Here is a 21,746-nt window from a genome sequence, read left to right as displayed (position 1 = left end):
AGATATATGCAAAAACATGCCCCCAATGTTCTATTTGCAAAAATCTGCCCCCAATGTTTTATTTTCAGTAACGGCCCCCATGTTTTTCAACAGTTCAAAAATCATAACAGTCATTTTGTTAAGGATACCCTAAGAAACAACTATCCTGAGTTTCATCCAAATCCATTCAGTAGTTTCAGAGGAGAAGATGTTTGAAGAAATTGTTAATGATGACGATGACAGACGACAACGACGGAAGCCAAGTGATGGCAATTGCTCACATGGCCTATGGCCAGATGAGCTAAAAAGAAAATATTCCTGAATCCCAAATGAATAAATCAATTGTATGGTCTCAATGAAAATTTTTTTACAGAATAAAATTACCTTAACATACCGGAAAAGTGGAGAAAACATTACTATTAACCATGAAAATAGAAAGACATAGAATAATTGGCTAATTCCTGTACTTATTACCAGACTATTACATGAACTTATACGTAACAGAAATATCGTTTCCAATTATTCATTTCTGTAGGTGTGAACTTAACGGTTTCAATTGAAACTCTCATTTCCGGAAAACATGTTTTTATGGTGCATGAACTTGTGTTACCAAAAGTACCAAATAATTTCCTGCCAGAAATGCTTCTAGAAAATTCTGATTTTCAATACAGTGAACCAATCAACTTTCTAGCAGATACAACTGTGAACATAATAATTATCCATAATAAGAAACAGTAAAAAAATATAAGAACAGATTTCAGGATACAACTTTGAACATAATAATTATCCGTAATAAGAAACAGTAAAAAAATATAGGAACAGATTTCAGGTTTAGCAAAAAATTTAGTGTCCAAGGCTACTATTGCTAATTTCATGCCCATATAAAGCATGAAACTGAAAAGTTTTTCCAACAAAAAACGGGGGTATTAACCAGACCTACAAATGCTCCTCTTACTGAGAACATTGATTGTACATATCATTTCACCTTGATGTTTTTGAAACTTTCAACAAATGGTAACAATTAAATATCAAAAGCAAGTTTTACTAACAGACATACAGACAGACAGAAAATGGGGCAATTGGACAGAATGACAATCAAGATAATTAAAACTATTTTAGAATTATTATGTCACAGTCAATACATTTGTATCAAACATAATTCTCACTAACAGACAGACAGACAGACAGACAATGAGGCAGTGGGGCAGAATGCCCTGAACCATTTGTTTGATTTATGATTATGTAAAAAATATTTTATCAATGTATAGATTGATAGATTGACAGGCATTGGAGCAGGGGAGCAGAATGACAATAAAGAAAAATAATATGTATCCAAAAAAGTTCATACTTGTATTAGAATTCACATAAATACAAAAAAATAGCTTGTTAAATCACAGACAGACAAACAGGCTGACAAACATTGAGACAGTGAGGTAGAATGCTAAAATTAAACACATAATATGTACTAATATATTTACAATGAATTATATTTGACTAACACACAGACAGACAGATAGTGGGACATTTACGCAGAATTTTACAATAAAGACATTCCCATTTGTATGAAATTCTTATAGGTAGTCAATAAAAATATCAAATATATTTTCTAATCAGTTACAGACAGATAAATAAACAGACAATGTTTCAATCAGGCGGAAATACAATATGTATCTAAAAATACTTACACTTGTATGAGTTAATTAATATGCAGTATCCAAAAAAATTATTAACAGACAGACAAGTATTGGGGCATAAGGGCAAAACGGCAACAAAGACCAATAATATGTTCGTATAAGGTGGTCACTGTAAATATTTAAAAAATATATATTATTTACAGACAGACAGGCAGACAGCAATGGGACAGTACGGCAGAATAACAAGAAAAAACAAATAGTAACATCATATAAGATGGTCACTATAATATTTTTTTAAATATTATTTCAGACAGACAGACAGACAGACAGACAGACAGACAGACAGACAATAGGAAAGTAGGGCAGAATTACAATAAAAGCAAATCATAACTCCATATAAGGAAGTCACTATAAATATTTTTAAAAAATATTATTTACAGACAGACAGACTATGAGACAATGGAGCAGAATTACAATAAAAACAAATAATATCTTCATATAAGGTTGTCACTATAAATATTAATATCATATACAGACAGAAAATAGGACAGTATGGCAGAATTACATAAAAAATCCCACTAGTAGAAGGCGGTCATTATGAATATCATAAAACACTGTTTTTATCAACAAAATGACAGATTGACAGACAATAATCCAGTCAGGCTGAATGGCAATATGTGTCAAAAAATACTCACACTTGTTCATATTAAATAGTCACCAAAATATAGAAAAAATATATCAACAGACAGACAGACATTGGGGCAGTAGGGCAGAATGACAAAGACAAATAATATGTATCCAAAAATATTCCCACTTGTATTAGTTCATATCAATTGGCCATTGTCAATATAAAAATAATTCTTAATCACATGGAGGATCTCAAGTCCTGGAAAAACAATCGCTGGACTTCACTCATTAATTCCCATTTGATCTGAACAATAACAGAAATGATTGTTTTCCTAAACGAGACTTCGGAAAAGCCAAGGACGGGGCAAAAAAATTACATAACCTCGGTAATAATCATGGAATTATATGTATTAATATTGATTGTATTTCCTCGTCATTTTTCCTTTCATTTCTTGATCTATTACGAGATAGCGAATATTGAAAATACCCCATTAAAAACTTGGCATCTATTATTAATGAGGGAAACGGAGATACTACTTTGGGACAAGCAAAGTGATTATTATTTATATTAATTTTAATCAAGGAAACTTTGGCAAATTACTTCTATTTGTCCGAAATTGAATAAATGACAAAGGTGAAAAGGGGAGATTTATTGGCTAAAATAGATAATCGCAAGTTTCAGGCGATCGACTAATATAATCAAGAAGTAGAAAAGCATCAAGTTCAATGAGGCATAAAGTACATGTATATGTGATTAGTGGTAAAATAATTTTATAATTCTGGTTTCTCCCAAGTAACAGAAAACAAGTACTATCTTTAAAAAAAAACTCCATCCTATCTTTTAAATACCATTCTTTGTAAGAATCAGGCAATGAGTGGCACATCATTTTTTTCAATTTGGTCTTTTTGCCTCAAATATATTCAAATACATCTAGAAAACAACTGAAAAGTTATTTAAATTTATCCTGAGGCATTGGTGACGTAGATATTTTTGGAATATAAGGAAAAAGTTCGGGAAAATTTTCCCATCATTTTTCCATAGCGCATTTCAACGAAATTTGAACTATCAATATCTTAAAAAGGCTTTTACTTTGACAGTAATTTCTTGACGTTATGAGGTATAAATACTTGGGTAATGCAATAAAATCTCTGTGTATTTTAACTTCATGTGCCACACCTTATACACAATTTGCCCGATTCATAGACGGAGAAGTACTTAATTGACTTTGATATACATTGATGGAATTTGACCAATCAAAATTTTTCGGAATGACAATAAAAAAAACAAATAGCAGGTACTTGATTTCAATTACAAAAATTTAATCCTGTAAACAGAAAACTTTGACAAAGTTTTCATTAATAATTTTTTTTTTTTTAAATTGATGAGAAGCTTTGATTGCATAAATGGGCCTAACTGTCTCTGTTTTAAAAATTATTTCAATAATACATCAACAACAAAAATTCTATACTACTCTCTACATTAAAGATTTTCATCAAAATTAAAAAAAAAAAAAAAAACACACAACAGAAAACTATTTAAAAAGTTGATCTGGTTGTTTAAGACACTTCCACACTCAAAATTCTCTACATCATAAAAGATTTTAACTACCTAGCAGAAAATTGTGTAAATCATAAAGGGCCACAACTCTTGAAGAGTGAACACAATAGTCTGTCATAAAGGGTCATTTCTAAAGAACAATAAATGCAGTGTACATCGTGAATGCACTTGTATTTTCTGTGGAAAATTAGGTGTAAGTCTCCCTAGGAATCAGGCAAAATAGGAAAAATCAGACACATGCATGTCTTAGAATCCATTACATTGTGATGTAATTTCACTCATGGATGAATTCTCTATTTGAAAAGACCATTATTTGATTTCTACATCATCGTATATGTTCAGAAATTTTTCAATGCATTGTTAGTAAAATAAGGTTTTTGACAGAATTACTTGCCCTAGAAATTATAACACAATTACTAAAATGATATGGGCAATCTTGTCTTTTTTTCCTTGATTCTGATGGTGCAAATTATCAAATCACGTGTTTTCTCCCACTGCCTGATTCTTATTTGGCTCCTATCTTACATAAAAAAGGTTGAAGTTAGTGACAAAAATATGATATGCATTGTAGAATGAATGATTAAACTGTTTTAATAAGGTTTTAAATTTTCATCATTTTATCAACTTTCAGTTTTACATTAGCAGAAAATCAGCCAAAAAAGGCTTATTTATATGCTAAATTAGTTTTTTTCAAAGGTCTCAATATGTATAAGGTGTGGTAAATGTGGAAAAATAATGCAGATATTTTATTGCATTATCCAAGTTTATATATCACATAAACTCCAGAAAATAACCACCAAAATGTTTGCCTTTTTAAGATATTGATAGGTCAAATTTAGTTGAAATGCACTATGGAAAAATGGTGGGAAAATTTTCAAGCACATTTTTTTCTTGATATGCAGTTAAAAATATCTACATCACAGATTTTTCATGATAAATTTAAATAGCTTTTTGTTTTTTCTAGATGTAAGGCAAAAAAACACAATGAGAAAAAAAATGATGCACCACCTTTTGCCTGTCTTACACAGAAATGTACTTCATGATTTTTCAAGAAAAATATACATGTATATTCCCCATAACCATCATTTCATTTTATTTTCCTATTTAGGTTTTACTGATAATTATTATGTTATAAAATTTATTCATAAAACTCAATTATTCAAATGTTTTTGAATGTTGCAATCACTCACCATAGAAACCAATAACAAGACATTTTTCATATTCCCAACTTTGACTTATTTTTATTTTTTTTAATTTTTATCAAAGGGAAGTAACTCTCCAACCCAACAGACTGGTTTACTGTCCAGTTGGACCAATGGACACCAGTATACTACAAATTGAAATAATTGACGTATTAGAGCTGCAGTAGGTAATTGGATACTTTTAAATAACTTAATTCAAACCAATTAGCTACTTACTGAAGTGTAGATACATACAAGTTTCAAGAGAAAACTGTTTACTGTTTCCTTTCCCCAATGAGACCAACAACCCGGTTGTAGTGTGTTGGTGATTACGTCCCTTTGAAACCTAAAACCCAGTTGTAGTGTGTTGGTGATGACGTCCCTTTGAAACCTCAAACCCGGTTGTAGTGTGTTGGTAATTACGTCCCTTTGAAACCTAAAACCCGGTTGTAGTGTGTTGGTGATTACGTCCCTTTGAAACCTCAAACCAGGTTGTAGTGTGTTGGTGATGACATCCCTTTGAAACCTCAAACCCGGTTGTAGTGTGTTGGTGATGACATCCCTTTGAAACCTCAAACCCCAGTTGTAGTGTGTTGGTGATGACGTCCCTTTGAAACCTCGAACCCCATTGTAGTGTGTTGGTGATGACATCCCTTTGAAACCTCAAACCCGGTTGTAGTGTGTTGGTGATGACGTCCCTTTGAAACCTCAAACCCGGTTGTAGTGTGTTGGTGATGAAATCCTTTTGAAACCTCAAACCTGGTTGTAATGTGTTGGTGATTACGTCCCTTTGAAACCTCAAACCCTGTTGTAGTGTGTTGGTGATTCATTTTGAAAAATTTGCTAAAATGGCTTGCATTCCGTAAATATGAAAAATACCAAATCTATCGGCCACAGTTAACTATAACTCACTGTAAAATCTCAAAATATTTTCTCAAGTTATCATAGCAAATATGAACCAACAAGGGTAAAACAGTATACCCCCTTTCCTTTGGAGCGGGGTAAAATTAACAAAAGAAAGGACAGACAGACAGAGATAAGAAACAATTATAAACCATAATACATGCATCAAAAAATCCTTAAAAGTGGTTCACGTTAGATATTTGTGTCGTCAACTAAGGTTAAATATAAGTTTAAATTGATAAGTTTTCTGTTTATTCAGAGTTTGGTTCTGACAGGTTTTCAGAATATACATTGTTTGATTTAAGGAAGTAGACCTTAGGTAAGGGACATAACTCTTGGAATCAGTGATATGTTTGCAACATATTCAATTTCACCAAAGCCTATCAATCTTTCATTTGAAATAGACCCTTTTGTAGTAAGTTGATGAGCATGCTCAGTATACACTACCATGAGGTAGAGCTTGGGTAGAACAAAAGAATTTTCCTCGCGGAAGTGTATATTGATCATGCTCTACGCATGCTCATCGACTATCCCACAGTTAGCACAAAAGGGTCTATAGAATGAAATTATTCCAAGTTACTTTGATGCTTACACGAGATAAATGGAAAATGCTGAATACAAACGTTCTAATGATTTGTAAGAGTTATGTCCCACTGATTTGTTAAGGATTTACGTGTACATCTTACAAGTGTTCGTACTTGTGTTCCAAACTGAACCAAATTTTGGATGTGCTACCTCACAGAAGCATCTGTCCACATAAAGGCATAAAAAGCTACATATTACCTAACTAAGACACATTATTCTGCCTCACTCTACCTTTTATATGACATGTGCATACAGAGAAACAGTCACTACCGATTTTAGTCTTTACTATGCCCTGGCTTTGGATTTATTTCATAAAAGCAAGATGAAATGAATATATGTGGTATGTGTAAAGGTACAACCATATCAAAAAGTAGTTGACCTTTCATAAAACTCCTAATCTGGTATACATATGTTTATGACCTATGACTGTTTGGTCAAGTTCTAACTGATACAAAACAGATTAAATTTGAGTATTTTTGATAACACGTCGAACTTGTTACATCCTGTTCAAATGTAGGTATGCTGATGATAGTGATTTGTTTATTTATCGATATTATAAGCCTTTTGTGGAAAATGTGTTGGACCATGTGAAAGGCTATCTTTCCACTGGTTAACCAGTTCATTTTTCAACATCAGTCTTCAACACATTCTTTATCATAGGTAGATGCAAAGGGGGTTCCAGACACCCCCCTTTGAAAATGAATTTTTTTTAAAATGGTATGAATTTTATCTAAAAGTATTGAAAAAAAAATCAGAAATCAATATAGTTCAAGAGACAATTAAGAAAATCTGGGTCATATCTACAAGTGTATATGATGCATATTTTTTATATACTTCTTGATGATAAATTTGGGGTATGGTTACAGCCTCCCCCCTTTTTGCAAATCTATAAGGGATCTGCTATTCAGTATTACTGTTTAAGAACACTGGTTGGTCAGATAAATACTTAAATATAGTAGGAAATTCCTAAGCTTTTATAGACTTAAATGATACTTTTAATTTTTTTTTTTTAAAACTCAAACAAAAAAATATCATAAAAAATTTGGAAGCAATTGTTAGAAAATTGGATTTAGTTCAGTATACATAAGTCTAATCTGGTTCCCTGGCCAATATCATAAAGGACCCTAGGATCTCTAAAATATAGACTCAGGTTACCAGTGACAGATATGCACAATATATGTGTAAATTGCCACTTATGAAAAAAAAAATAAAAACGAAGATGAGATTATCTTAATTAACTTTATAATTGTGCATTTATATCAAAAGATGATGTAAGTAATTTAAAAAAATATTTTAGTGTGAATATTGGAACGTATAAAAGTAAATAAAATAATGTCATATTTGCTGAGCCAATCAAAAGACAGAAGACATCACTGCTGACCCGGGGTTATATATGAGAGAAACTTGTGGAAAGAAAATAAAAACCCGGGCTTCTAGATTAACGTAAGTATAATTTTATTTGAAAAATGGTTTTATAATGATCAGGAGATAGAAGTTGTTGACAGTTTTACATATTTTGGTGTACTTCTTAATTACAATGGAAAATACAATGTTCTACAAAATAAATTGTCTGAACAAGATAGAAAAGCTGTTTGTTACGAAAAAATGTAAAATATGTGTACTTAAATAACACTATTCTGTTTTATATCAACAGACAGACAATGGGGCAGTAGGGCAGAATGACAAAGACAAATTGGTTGATTGTTGGGGTTTTAACTTCCGAGCAGCAATATTTCAGCTATATTCAGGCGATGAACATGAAATGGATGATTGATTGATTGTTGGGGTTTAATGTCCGAGCAGCAATATTTCAGCTATATTCAGACGATGAACATGAAATGGATGACAAAATGATTATGAAATGATGATTAAATGAAAAAAGGGATGGGACACAAGGATAGAAGGATCGACAAACTTTGATTGCTACTAGTATTTAAAGTTATGGGTGTGAAGTATGGGGTGTACATAAAGCCCCACCTATAGAAAGGGTGCATTTAGAATATTGTAAAAAATGTACTTCATGTAAAATCTTCAACTAACAATGTCATGGTGTATTAGGAATTAGGTAGAACATCTTTGATTTATCATAGAAATGTTTAAATATTGGTTCAAGTAATTTACTACTTCAAATTGTACTTTGAAGAAATGTTATGACATTGTTATATGGTGAATTGCTGTGCTGTCATAGAAATAAAACATATTGGTTGCATTTTATTTTAATAGCTGTCTTTGTAAGAATCATGCAAAATTTGAAAAATGTGATACACCCTAAAAACGGCTACATATTTTCATTTTTGTAATTTTAAGTTGTTTTATGGGTTTATATTATGAAATGTGTAATTATTCATTCAAATCTTAGGAGATAATCTACATTGAAAATCCAATAGATTCTATTGTATGTGAGTGTCATTTACAGAGTTGTCTCCCTTACTTTCGGATTCTAGAGTGCATTCTATACAATTTTTATCACCTATGACCACGGGTTATATGAAAAACCAAATGTTAATTTCTGTTGACCAAAGCATATTAAACAATGTATCAAAAATAAAAATATGTAGGTTTTCCAACCATGTATCACATTTTGCATGATTCCTAGCTTGAGTACTACTTAAAAATGTACTATTTCATATAGGTTTAGGTAATATATGGTGTAACCAGTCTCTTTTCATGAATGGTAACTTTTGTGACATGTATTTTAGCATCATTTAACAGAGACTATTTGATAATTACAAACAAGACCTTGATAGCCATCTGAGAAACTCTGTAAAATGTTTTAACTATCAGTATATGGTTGATAACTTTAGTTTACAATTTTATTTGACAAAATATATTCCTGAGATTTATTAAACTTGTATTACAAAAATACGACTTATCTCGCTACAGAGAATGGTAGATTTAATGGACCCAGGGATAATAGAATTTATACATTTTGTAATGTAAATGTTATAGAAGATGAGATGTATTTTATCCTCGAATGCACAGTTTATCAAGGATTTAGAAAAAACTTTTATTAAGCCTTACTATTGGAGAAGGCCATTTGCTCATTTGCTTTTGTTACTTTGTATGTATGATTTTAGTTACTTTTATGTTCTTTGTTGTGTATGTCTGTTTTCCATGTCTGGTCTTTGTCCCTGGATTACATTCCTTTGATTACCGCTATAACCTCGGCTCCCTTGATTAATCATTCACCACTCACCACATGAAAGGCATCTTACCATATTTTGACGCAGCTTATTCCAAGTCGATCAAATGCATTATTAACCTATTAAACTTGTAACGAAAGACTTAAAATTGAAATTGTCTCCATCATTACAAAGGAGACAGTAAACAAAAGTCACAGGAGATGTAAAAAAAGAGTCAACAAATAACAAATAAACAACTTCCTTTGACTTCGGAGAACCACCAGTAGAATACCAGTGTGTGAGTGTCAAGGACTCCACTGACAACTTGTGAAATATTTTTGAACCAAATGTGTGAAATTAAAGGCTGGCAGAAAACGTGCAATGACTATGAGAATTCAATATTCTGGTCTAAACTGGCTTTCTGTCGATTTTACAAGTAATCTGCTATGTGGTCAATGGATAATTCCATTTGGCACTCCCTGGCTCAGTAGCTTATCTCGTAAACATCTTCCAAGCAGGGGGTATTTAGAGGATATACAGAAAAAAATGTAGTATGAACTGGTTGGCTAAAAGTCAGAACTACCTGTAGGTAACATTGAGATGGAAACCATCTCTAAGGACCCTGCTGCAACCAAAATTAAATCAATTGTGAACATTTTGGAAGATCAAAATAATGAAAAAAATTTAAGCTGATCTACCCTTATGCTAAATATCAAATCCTACACCAAAAAACATGAATATGTATATCAAAATCGTTAATTTGACCTTGAGGTCAATGTTAAAGGTCAAAGTTCCTCAACCATGGTATGCAACACATCATCTTGAGCTAATCTACCCTTATGCCAAATATCAAAAGCATTCACTAAAAAAAAAAGTTACAGCCTGGACACGATCTCTTGTAGACAGATGGACGGACAGATGCACTGATGGATGGATGCATTGGACAAATAGACAAAGTAATTACTATAGGGCGTCTGCCATTAGGCGGCTCCCCACATAGTGTTGGGCCCTGCCATTAGGCTGCTCCCCACATAGTGGCGGGCCCCTGCCATTAGGTCAATCCCCACATAGTGGCGGGTCCTGATAACGTGTCTCAGTGTGGGGAAATACCAACATGTGGGCTGCTGCTTATGTAAGCTTAAACCTTAATGCTAAACTTATGTATTGCTAGAAACATCCATCAAAGTTCCCATGCCTTTTATGATCAAAGTGTCACCAAGATGTAATGTAAACATCTGTGATAATGAAAAATAAGTGCAATACCAAAAAAAAAAGTAAAAATCACAAAGCTACAACACAATTCAATTTAAAAAAAAAATCAAATTTCATCCACATCTGAAAATCTTTAAATGATGGTTAATTTTTGAACATTTTATCTGTTGACAAATATTTATCCATAACAGTATAATGTCATCAAATAAAAATGAAAATTTTATGGTCATTTTGTTTAATGTAAGAAAAACATGCTTCAAATAGCGAAAAATATCAGTTTGACCTGGAGGTCATTAAAAATGACCAGTTCACAATTGAAATGCACATATTGGAGTGACAACCTTTTTAGAGTCCAGGTGAGGCTGATAATAGCTTGGGGTCAAAGGTTATCCATCATGACATGCTTCAACAACTCAGGTGAAAAGTTACAAGAAAAATTTGTGATGGATACTATATAATTATAGGCTTTCAAAGTCAAGATGTGTTTTTGAATGGGCTTTAATTTGTTAGAGGTGTTGGTGACAAAAGAAAAGACATTTTTCAGATCCAGTCTATCTGCATTAAATGTCAGTCATTTCCCCTTTTAAAAAATACCGGACAATTTCTGTCATTCACACATTTAACTTAAGAAGGATTGTCCATGAAATAATGTTTTTTTAATATGACCAAAATAAATCAACTATGGTATTTCACATCTAAATTGAAATTTTAGGCATCAAAATATTTTATAAATACATAATACAGAATTGCTCTTAGACCATATTTAAAAAAAAAATTAACATGTAAAATCCACAATATTTTTGGTATTCAATTTCTTGTATGTTATGTACTATTTCTTATTAAATTAATTGGGAAGAAAATTTGGCATATGAAACCCAAAAGTTAAAAGAAAACTTTAATTCTGCGAAATTTTGCTTGATTTGAAATAATTATATATTTGGGAAACAGCCAGTACTCTAAGACAAATTGTTGGTTACATAAAAGCAAGTCTTCAATTCTCAGAAACATCAAATAGTTGTTGCCTCAATAACAAAAACAAAACCAATCTGGAATAAATTGTTCACATAAATCAATTATACATGTAGTTTTATTAATTTACAAAACAAACAACTATTCATAGAAGTGTCCTAGCCAATAAATTTCAATAAGTGTCAATTTCATCAGCATAAATTAAAAGTTAACAGTACATCTGACAGTGATTGTTTGTTATGATTGAAATGTATTACAAGTCAATTTCATGGAAAAACAATTTAAATTGTCTTTTTCAATATAGCCATTTATGTAGACTTTTTGATGGTGTAAACAATGGTATTGTTTTTTTTTTTGCTGTATAGAAATAAATTATGGACATGAACGGCTAAACATACTATTATTCATGTGTTTTAGAATTAGGCTGTTTTGAAGACATTTAAGGTACAACATGACAGGGTTAATTTTGCTAAAATAAATTATAAGTGGTTGACACAAAACAAAACACTATTCATGCATTTCACAATGAAACTGTTTTGGAGACATTTATGGTAAATGTAGTAAAAATGATGCAGTTAATTTTGCTAAATTAATTTATGAATGGAAAATAAAAACAAAACCCTATTCATTTATTTCAGAATTCTGCTGTTTTGATGACACTTTTGACACCAGCGTCAGATCCAGGATTTTAGATTAGGGGAAGGGGGTGCACAGTAAAAATTGTTATAGGTTAAATTTTTGAAATATTCTTCTAGAGTGGGTGCAATGTTGAAATCTTTTGTGGTAAAATTAGTGAGAAATTAAAGTTTCAACCTAAAACTGTCTAAATCTACCCCTGATAACCAATGCGTTGCAAATTTTAGGGATGCACCCCCCCCCCCACACACACACACCTGCCTGAATCCACCCCTGGTCACTGGTAGTGAAGAAAGCAAAATTTTTCTTCATAAAAATTATGAATAGGGGATGCAAAATATTAATATTGATCATGGTAATTTCAATTAATTCTATTCTAACATTTAAAAAAAAAAATTACAAAGGTTTTTAATTCATATCTATATACATATATATATATTTTTTACATTTATGGACTATTTTTATTCTATTAGGCCTTGAGCTTCAATAAATGTTAGTTTCATTTTAATGAAACTGTCATGTAGTAGGGCTAGGGATTATAACTAAAGAATTTTCTTGCTACCTTGAGGATTGTTACTTTTCATTTTAAATGCAACATAGTCAATGAAAATGTGGGGCACATACTTTCGTGTGGTTGGGTTTGTGATATAACTAAAGAATTGTGCAAAACTACCCTGTGGTTAATTTCTATTATCCCCAACTAAATGGTATATTACATATGTGCTATTACCAAATTTAAAAGAACTCTTTGCAAAGAATATGCTTGATAGATTTTTGTCTCTTTGAGATAACTAAAATTATTTTTGTGTGTCATATCTTTCCATGATGAAAATAATTACATTCAAAAATATTTTATAGCTTAAAGGCAAGATGGCAAATAATATACTTTTTCACTCTTTATATTACAAGAAATTTTTTAAAATTAATAATGACTAAATTTTGTAGAAAGAGATTGGATGATTTTCTTCAGGGCAAAATAATTCATTATTCTGAGGCAACAATATGCATTAACCTTTTTTCACTAGCCATAAAATTTTAAATAATAGCAAAATAGAAATTAAAAATATTATCTCAGATTTGTTCCAGAACAAATAATTAATTGTTGTTGTTTTTTTTTAAATGCAATAAAAAAATGAAAAATACTAGTTAAAGATCACATATAAAAAGCCTTAAACCAAAATAAAAATTAAAAAAAGTAAAAATTCTCATTCGGCAAACACCATTTTCACCTGTGAGCAACTATAGCCTTTGAAAAATATTATTTAAAGTTTTAAAGCATTTATCTATAAGATTTTATGATAGATTACGCAATATCTAAAAAGTATAATACTTTAAGGCATAATAAGTTATGAAAAATAATATCATTTAATGGGTTCTATACCTTCTGATTTAGTTTTGATTAAACAGCAAAAGAGCTGGTGCTTATTGATCATTGATTGAAAAATTCCCAACTGACTCATCATGAAAACAATTTTTATAGCCACTTCAAAAGTACTTTAAAAAGATTTTTTCAAAAAGATAAACTTCTCCCTCTATGACAATTTTCAACAAACTTCGCTTCAGTACTAAATACATGAATGGCTTACATGCATTTTTTTTTTTTCAAAATCAATATTTTAAACATTTTATTAATACAATCATGTCTATTAAGCATATGGATAAACTTATAACTTCTCCATGCTAAAAACCCAAATTAAAGTGACAGAAAACACACTTTACTAAGATTTCTATTTAAATGCAGTGTTAACAGATAAGGGGAGATAACTCAGAGTTTTTTGTCAATTTAAAATTTTTAAGCTAGTAGACGATTGCAGTTATGAAAATGACATGAATATAAAATTGAAATCATATTAAGTACTTTTTATTCAATATACAAGTACTAATTTCAAAGAAATTTAATTGAACATTTTTTCCTTCCGCTGTTAAAGCAAATTTTTCCTTACTTCAACTAATCGTGTGATACTAACGAGTATGACATCAATGCAAATTAGCATATGGATAATATCAAAATAATTTATTCAAACTTTTTCATACAAAAAGCAAAATTAAGAAGACAGAAATTACACTTAAATGGGAATATTATTTAATGTAAACAGATAAAGGGAGATAACTCAAAGTTTTTAAAAATTTCTCAATCCTCAATTTGGCTGAAGGTGTTTAAATCGTTATGAGAGTAACAGGAATTCAAAATCAAAGTCATATTCTGAACTATATTTTTTCAATCTACAAATACTCAAATTTTCTCTATTCATTTTTTCCTCTTCCACTCAACCAAGTGAATATGACTTACCCAAATCGATGCAAAGTAAGATACAGTCAAGCTTTTAATCACTTTTTTCCCTACCTTATCAGAAAGTACCTGATTTTTTGTGAGATCTATATCCTTCACAAATATCATCCTGTAAAAAAAAACAAAAAAACCTTTCATTATCTTTTCACTTCAAAACTATGAACAAGCAAAACCTTGTCCCACATGGATAGGAAGTTGATATTGTACAGCAATAGCTTACAATATTTGCCCTATATATTTCAATCCTAACACCAAATTTAAGATCAGTCCATTCATTCAAAGCTGAAATAATTGCAACAAAATTTGGACAGACAGACAGATGAACAAGATGATTCCAATATACCACCCACTTATTGTGTGTGTGTGTGGAGGGGGGGGGGGGGTGTAGAACTACAATCACAAGAATTAAACTGTAAATATGGAATAATTGTAAACCAACCTATTTCTGTTGATATATTTGTTCGTCTTTCAAGACATCAATTCAATTTCATTACTTTGTATTTTTAATAATTTTTAAACCTTGACTGTTTATTCAGTTTAATATGTACATGTATTTTACCAATTCTGAAAGGTGACAATTTTATTCTTCCTATTTATATTCTTATATACCAGAAACCATAACAGGAAGTAGTTGTTATATAGCCTAAAATTAAACTCACTACCGTATACGGCATACCTATATAAAGCTTGTGTCAAAATATAAAGTGGTCACTCTTCACGTTGACGTAATCCAAAACCGTTAGAGTGGGGAAACGCTCTCGGACCCATGTGGGGTCTGGGAGTAGGCCAGAGTATCAACAGAGCAGCTCAGCGGCTAGTAGGACATACTCTGACTGAGTTTTTCGGTCAGGTATTCCGAAGGCAGGGCTACGCTACTGCCAACCACTAACAGACATCTAATAACACAAGGGGCGGTCATGCAAGATCCGCAATGATAGTCAAGGCTGTATAAACCACCAATCGTATAAAGTGGTTGTTAACAGAAGTTGCTCAGAAAGGTAAACAATATACCCCTTACTTTGGTTTAACAATACTGATGTGTAAAAATAAGGCATGGTCATTAAAAAAAATGGATAATCTATGAATTCACTTTCCAATTATCTTGGCAGGTTAAATTGAAATCCTGGGAAAGTTACATTTCTTAATTTGCAGAATAATTTCTATGGTAAAAACAGAAATTTTAACTTCTATGCTATAGTTATTCTCTAATAATTCAACTGTTTCCCTTAAAATTGTACGAATTAAAAAGAATCTGAAATGTTTTCATATTACAGAATAATTGGATATAAAAAATGGATACACAAAAATGTGATACAAAAAAAAATGTTTGATATTTTGGATATGAAAAAAAATGAATATAAAAAAGTTTCAGATATAAAAAGCTTGGAGATAAAAAAATTTGGGTGTTAAAAATTAGGGATCCAATAAAATTTGGACAGTAAATCTGGGACACTGAAAGTGCTTTTAAAATTGAAACTTCCAAGGAACTATGCCAGTCCAACTTCTAGTCCAAATAAGCCATAACCTGATTTTACGTTTTTTTTCTTTATTTTAATGCTTTCTTCGTGATATTTTATCTAATCTACATTTACTTAAAATTTCAAGTTTCAATAACTATTACTTTACAAGCATCCATGTATAATTTGATTTTTCCCTCTATTTTTGTAATCAAGTTTTTTCTTTTCTAACAATTCACAAAACCACCTAAAATAGGAGTGAAAAATATGATGATTAAAGAATTCTAATTACAAGCTAAAAGATACAGACAGTTGCTTGACCAATGGTCATTTCAGCCCATCTTCAGAGACATCTGTTTGTTTAATGACCAACTTTTCGTCCAGGCCGCGTGGATGGGTCACGCCTCGTGGTCAGGTCACAATTATCAATAAAATCACACCTCAAAGGGTTAAAACTCCCACCTCAATAGCCATATTTATCATGGATATGGCTTTTTGCTTTTTGGAGTGGAAATTGACGAATGACACTTGAATGAAAGGGATGATTTCTCGTCAAAACGCTTCTTTTGTCATCTTCGCCAAAACACCTTAGATCTGGGCAGCTGTTTTATTTTTATTGCTGTGAAATGTTCTAAAGCCGTCAAAGGTGAAATCATGTCATTTCAGCAAAAATTAAATGCTAATTTACAAATTATAGAAATTATTCAAAAAGAGGCCATTGTCCAGTGGCTAAAGGGATGAGACATTTTTAATTCCAATTGTCCAGTGATGATTGTGACTTTTCACCCTGCGTCTTTTCAACGAAGACTTCTCCTTTTAATTGTATTTTGGTTTCTGACGAGTGTTTGCAGAGCAAGAAAAATTACATTTTAGGTGTAAAAGGAATAATTGACCTCTTTAAACAAAGGGATGAGACTTTAATCTAAATAGTGCATCTGTGAAGTAATATGCACATCTGCCTGGAGATTATGAAAGAAAATGTGCATCAACAAAATATTGCTCAAAAATAATTTCAGTGCTTTCCATGTTTGTTTTTGTTGTTAATGTAATAAAAATGAAACTGGTTTGCAGTGATAAAAATAACTGAAAAAAAAGCTGTTCAATTAAATCTATATCAGAAACTGCCAATGGCGGAGGTGATACTATGAAAGTACTTTCATTCATGGATACCAATTTTGCGGCTTAGGGAAGAAACACAAGTTTGTGGATTCTTCAATTTGTGGTTTTGAGGTTTTCACTATACACGTCAATGAAAATCACTTTTTCGTTGGGAACCAAATTTCGTGGTTTGGTCTACCCATGAAAACCACGAAAAACTGGTATCCCACGAACAACAGTACTTTCACAATACCAGGGGCAGAAGATAAATACACTGAACTAATGATGCTTTTTAGGTCTACATCATTTTATGGAACTATTGTCCTTTTTGTATTTAGGAAGAAACCACACATTCCTCTCACTCTTAAGGAGGTAGACCTAGGGTAAGGGACACAACTCTTAAAAATCATTGGAATGTTTGTATTCAGCATTTTACATCAATGCCAAGTAAGCATCAAAGTAACTTAGACTGATTTCATTCTGTGTCAAATGAAAGCTTGATAGGCTTTGGTGAAATTAAATATGATACAAACATATCACTGACTTCATGAGTTATGTCCCTTACCTTAGGTCTACCTCCTTAAATCAACCAAATAAAGAACCTTAACTCTTGCAAAAAGCTAATTTCGTTACGGTGTATCTATCTGCACCATGAAAACTGATTTATCCATTGTGTCATAGTTTTTCTTTCCTCTTTAATCTACCTCGAACTTGACTTTTTATGAGCAATTCAGCGGCTGTTTCTAGAAAAGCAGAGGACGCTTACCCTACCAGTGCACCTGGTCCATGCTGCCAGTTTTTACTGGAGTACAAGTTGCTCATTTGCTTTTGTTACTTTGTATGTATTATTTTAGTTACTTAATGTCCTTTGTTGTGTATGTCTGTTCCCATGTTTGGTCTTTGTAGTGTTCTAGGATTTTTCAGAAATTGAGGTTTCCTCAGGAAAAATTCATATAAAATCAACTTTCCCACAGTCAATGACATGACTGCTTTCCAAACAACAAAAAGCCTTACAGCGCATGAAGTTTTCAACTTGCTACGGGAAAGTGTTACTAAGTACCTAACTTTCCCTGATCCAAATTTCACTTGCCCTAGGTAACGGGAAATAGGAATCCTAGAACACTGCTTTGTCCCTGGATTCCTTTCTTTTGATTTCTTCTAGAACCTTGGTTCCCTTGATTACTCTATCACATTGCCCTGATACTATACTTTTTCACCAGGATGATATCTAAAAAGAACTTCCAATAGGGTCCAATACAAATGTTATGCTACTATTTTTAGATGCAAGATGCTATATCGGAAAGAGTAACAGCAGTAATCAAAAGAATGTAATCCAGGGACAAAGACCAGCCATGAAAAACAGACATATACAACAAAGAACATAAAGTCACTTAAGTCATACATACAAAGTAACAAAAGCAAATGAGCAACCCAGACTCCACTAAGAACTGGGAGCATGGACCAGGTACACCGGTAGGGTAAGCGTCCTCTGCTTTTCTAGAAATACCCTCACAGCTGCTCATAAAAAGTTGAGTCCAGGGTATACAATCTATATAATTTTTATACCTGAGACTCCTATATCATCCCAAGGGCCACCGGCTCACGGATGATATAGGTCGAGGGTTGATACAGCATGTGATACGGATTTTAATATGTCATGTTCATTACATCATATTTTAACCATACTTCAATATTGGTCTGAGAAAAGGTGCGATATAAGGTATGCAATATAGGTCTTGGGGTGTGATAAAAGGCATGCGATATAGGTCTAGAGGTGTGATATAGAGTATGTGATATTGGGTAGACGATATATATGCTTATAATGCATATACAAAAAAGTTATATTTTAAATTAAATATACAAAATAAAGATGTACTTTCTGTTGTTTTTTTTTTACATGTATAGAATCTCCAGTCTGATATTTATAAAGACTGTCATTTCTAATGTGAATCAAGATATTTTGATATGGGTGGTCCATGCAGTGGGGTTCCAAAGATTTTCAGAAAAAAGGCTATGATTTGCTTATTTTGCCTAAATTTCGCAAGAAATTAGCATAATTTTCAAACAAAAGAGGGCATCTCCATCCTTGAACCCCCGCCCCCCGGAACCACCATTGGAACATGTAACAAATACTTTTATTAGATGTATTAAAATGACTTCTACTGGAAATAGATGGCAATCCTGCCCAAGTCCATATGACTGGCTAAAAACATTTTGAAGCATTAAAGCAGGACAGTTCAGTGACATTAAAATCTAATTTCATGGCCAAAATAAGTAAAACACACAAAAAACAATAATTGCAAATTACATGTCAGTCTCTGTAAGAATCAGGCAGTGGGTGAAACATAGTATGAAAAACCAACCATTTTGAAAGCGTGTTTTGTTTATTTGCACCAACAGAATCTGGGATTTTCCATATTATTTTGGTAAAATGAGTTTTAATTTCATTGAAATTTACTTAAAATAAAATATTTCAAGGACAGATAGCTGCCAAAAAAACATTTTATTTAGCAATTTCATAACAAATGCAAAGATTCAGAGACTAAATATTGGTCTTTTCAAATAGGGAAATTATCCAGGAGTCAAATCAGTGAGTTTTTGACATACTTGTTTCTAATTTTTCCCAATTCGCCTGATTCTTATAAAAACTTATATTTCAGAATATCTTGGATCTTCTATCAAAGAAGTCATTTTACAGGATCTTTATGAAAATAATTTGACAAGTTTAAACATATTTTACTCTAGGTGATAAAAAATGTTATTTTGATCTCGACAAGATTGGTATTGAAAAAAAAAAAATTTTCTGTATTTTTCAATTTATTTTCAGATGGGCAAAAGCAAATCAACGTTCAATCATCACAATAATGGTGACTGAAAAACCACCACTCTTGGCACTGATCCCCATATGTCTTATTTCTTTAAGATCAAGATATTTTAAATCATTGATATAAAAGAAAACAATAATATTTCGTTTAATTTTCAATTCTAATCTTCCAAAATATGATTATCAGAGATCAGGAAATATTCAAATCCTTGTGAAAAAGGGGAGAATTCTACCTAGCAAAAACATTTCTTGAAATAGATGACAAAATTTCTCCATAATAAGGGAGAGAACTCTATCTTCCAAAAAAAATTAGCAAGGCAATGATGAAAGTGTAAATCAACCATTACCATCCAATTTGGTGTTTTGATTATATTATATTTTAAGTTTTATGTAAAGGTTTTAAAAACCAACAACTGTAGACATTTTTTTCAATGCCAACCCTGTCAAGATCAATAAATATTGTTTATACAACTTTTTGATAAACATTTAGGGCAGGAGGATTTGTAAAACTAAAATAAGTTAGGACGTAATTGATATTTGAGAAACTGTAAAAGAAATGAATGAAGTTGGAAAGTGGAGAATAAATTTACAGATTACACTGTACTCTAGATATATAGTTGCAATGGCAATAATATGAAGGAAATATTGTTTTATGAGAATTCAATCATACTGATTTCAACATGTAATCCTGATCAGTGATTTAATGGTTTAGAAAATTTGACAAAAATTTTTAATTACAACTTTCTTCTTTAATTTTTGTATAGATATAGATTATTGTTTATTTGAAGTTGAACTTGGAAAAATCACAACAATTACAGATATGCAAGCATATGTGTCACAATATTATAATGATAACATGACAATATACAAATATATGTATAGTCATTTTTATGACATAATTTTCACCAACCAGTGGTCGATTTAAAAAAAAATTGTAAGTGTAAATATTTTGATTAACGACTTATGACTATACTTTTACACTTGAAGATTTTTTGCGGAAAGAACTGAAAGGGAGATAACTCTGTAGATAACACTAAAGGATCTGGGATTAATTATACAGTTATGTTTTCTTAGTCCCAGACAGATATGATGCACTGGATTTTTCTAAGATAATATATATAATGAATTTATAGCATAATTATCTCCTAATCATACAAGTATATTTCTACAATTACCTTCTTAAAATTTCTTTCAAAAAGATAAAAAAGTATCTGTCAACCTTTAGTTTAAAGCGAAAAATTGATTTGAAAAATTGAAGATATAATTTCATTACAAAACACTGTATGCAAATGGACGCTAAAATGAGGGATAGAGATCCGCAAGTGGAAGATAGTAATACCAGAGTAATCACAAACAACCCTTCAGATTACTTTTCGTATAATCTGCTTCGTAGTAGATTATATCTTGCAGTTTTCATATATCTATGCTCAAATATCCTTTCGCGGGGAAAGGGACGTAATTAACTTCAAATCGATCTACATCAAAGCTGCGTTTAAAATTTCAGTAAATTAAGGTTTGTCTCTCAAACGATGAAATGACTTTATTTGTTTACAAGTTTCCACAGGCATGTGCAACGCAGGATATCAAGATGGCGGATCCATCAAGTAGGTGTAGAATTATGAGGTAAAAGTGTGGTTTCTCTTAACTCCATGCATATATCAGGCTTATTTT

General features: G+C 31.5%; 1 long non-coding RNA gene across 1 annotated transcript in view; it reads right to left on the bottom strand.

Moving 5' to 3' along the window:
* LOC148598143 (uncharacterized) overlaps nucleotides 1-21,519 on the bottom strand; it is a 45,898-nt gene extending 24,379 nt beyond the window's left edge. Inside the window, exons 1-2 of the long non-coding RNA XR_015918378.1 lie at nucleotides 21,415-21,519; nucleotides 14,751-14,805 (exon numbers count right to left, since the gene is read on the bottom strand). This is a non-coding gene — a long non-coding RNA (uncharacterized LOC148598143). The remainder of the gene's footprint in view (nucleotides 1-14,750; nucleotides 14,806-21,414) is intronic.
* Between the last annotated feature and the right edge of the window lie 227 nt (nucleotides 21,520-21,746).

This window comes from Perna viridis, chromosome 14 (assembly GCF_037379345.1).
Source record: "Perna viridis isolate PV_CMFRI_1.1 ecotype Kerala chromosome 14, ASM3737934v1, whole genome shotgun sequence".
In the NCBI taxonomy this organism is placed as follows: Eukaryota; Metazoa; Mollusca; class Bivalvia; order Mytilida; family Mytilidae; genus Perna; species Perna viridis.
Note: the sequence above shows the minus strand (reverse complement) of the source record. Positions and strands in the feature narration are given on the sequence as shown.